Raw genomic sequence first — 2,238 nt, forward strand, 5'->3', positions numbered from 1 at the left:
ACACACACACACACACACACACACACACACACACACGTACACTCGCACGCACGCCCGCACACACGCACACACGCACACATGCACACTCACAGGCACACTCACACGCACACTCACACGTACACTCACACGCACACGCACACAAGCACATACCCACGTACGCACACTGACACACGCGCGCGCCCATGAAATACGTGCAGGAAAGTATACGTTAATTAATCTTTTTAGAAATACCAAAAATCGAGATGCAAACAAAGTAAAAACTTGGTAAATATATTATTCTCTTGTTATATAATGCACTTCTGTTATAACTATAACAATTTAAATATTTAATATGCTTGTTTGATGCGCTATTGATCCTCGTTCTCATAGGCATTTATTAGTTATGAGGGGAATAAAACAAATAATGCAATTATTTATAACAAATCAAGACGCTGCCATTTTATTAGAGTTTATTTCTCTTCCACTCACTATCTTATTTAACGAATAAGTGCCTAACCTGGTGGGGAATAGCTTGGAAATACCTGTAACGCTAAAAACTCATAAACATTAATCTAGTTTATTTTTTGTATTGTATTGTCTAGTTAGAAATCAATGTTAAACTTTGCGATGCAGACTAAACTTAATATACATAGAACGCGCTGATTCAATATTTGTTTTATTTTTCAGAATTGTTAGTATGCAAAATTAGAATGACGGAACTCGAACGCAATCTAGCCGCATGAAGCATCACGCCGTTGCTCACACGAAACGCAGGCGGCCGGTCTAAACATTTAGAATAGCTCTCTATGGGCCGTCTGCAACCTACACACGTGTAACTGCGCTAAAATATGTATGTGACATTGACACGTGAAACATTACACAGCCGTCTGACTCTGCACTCCGGAGTGAGAGCTAGGTGGACGCCGGTAGGACACGTTGCGCCTGATTCTTCATTAGCGGGGTCCATACGATCGTTCTACGTCTAACTGTTTCGTTGCTGCACGTTGGTGGGGTTTCATGCAATTATTTGCATAATTTTTTTGCAGGAGAGCTTTCGCGGTAAGAGCGATGGCGCTCAGGATGCGACACAGCGCTGAGCTGTGGTCGGACTGCGCGGCTGGAACACTATTTCTCGAATACGAATCATCATCGTTTACAGTCGACGCGATATATCGACGTTGTGTGAACTACCGACCGGATCTTTGACTAGGAATACGAAAAGTGCTGTCGGGTAGACGGCCCCACCGCCGACGTCGTGTCTGATATAAAGCCATTAAAGGCAGCCGACTTCCGGGACTTCAGCTTGTCTCTGTAAAATGCGAAAGACAGACTCGGTTATAACGCGCAGTTAATGTATATAGGCGTTACAGACCACTCTCCCAGCGATGATGCTTGGGCGTGGTAATGTGTAGAGGGTTCTGTCCCACAGCGATAAAGCACGGCAGTACTTACACACGCATGCAACGAGAAGTGTACGAGAACGCTATTTAAATTTTAATTCCTGTTAATCACCGTGTCAATGGTATTAATAACGCTATAACAGAAAGCTTTTAATTTCGCCAATAGATTTGGCTGAATGCCGACGATGGAATTATTTCCACGCTAGGGTGCTCGCTCAAACCTATACCCGCCCATCAACAAAAAAAATCTCGGGACCTAATTAGATTTATAATGACTGCAAAATTAAAGCAAACGAAAGTGGCCCGTCAGTGGAATATTACGCGTTGCGATTTCTACTGAGAATGAATCATACGGAATACTGTTCTATTGTTCCCCCTCCCCGATCGTTTCCACTGTCCGTTTCCCTCCCGTTCCCTGACAGTTCCCCGTCCCCTCACCAGTAGTTCCTCGCAGGTTCTCTCATTACTTCTCCGTCATTTCTCAATCAGTTCTCGCATCGGTTTTCTCATATGTTTTGTCAGTTCTCAATCAGTGGGCATATCAGTTATCCATTAATATACCATGAGTTCCCAATTTGTTTCGACACCTGTTTTCCCAGCAGTTCACTATGACCTTCCGCCTGTCCTTATCACCTTTATAAATGTTCTCTCTTTTATTTTCTTGTCAAATTCTTTCGTTAGTTGCTGAGCCAGTTATTCTGCCAATGCTTCCATGGGTTTCCTATCAGTTCCTACACACGTTCCTCGTCTGCTCCTCGACTATGGTGGCCGAGATGGCTACGGATATTTTTATTATTTAATTTTAATTCATTTTCATTCCAAATTCATTTTCATTTCAAATTCATTTTTATTTCAAATT

The 2,238-nt window shown here is 42.5% G+C and overlaps 1 long non-coding RNA gene across 1 annotated transcript in view; it reads right to left on the minus strand.

Moving 5' to 3' along the window:
• Positions 1 to 435: 435 nt before the first annotated feature.
• The window catches only part of LOC106820720, a 4,765-nt gene continuing 2,962 nt past the window's right edge, over positions 436 to 2,238 (minus strand). Inside the window, exon 2 of the long non-coding RNA XR_001395644.1 lies at positions 436 to 1,288. This is a non-coding gene — a long non-coding RNA (uncharacterized LOC106820720). The remainder of the gene's footprint in view (positions 1,289 to 2,238) is intronic.

Source organism: Priapulus caudatus, unplaced genomic scaffold (assembly GCF_000485595.1).
Source record: "Priapulus caudatus unplaced genomic scaffold, Priapulus_caudatus-5.0.1 Scaffold44, whole genome shotgun sequence".
Classification (NCBI taxonomy): domain Eukaryota; kingdom Metazoa; phylum Priapulida; class Priapulimorpha; order Priapulimorphida; family Priapulidae; genus Priapulus; species Priapulus caudatus.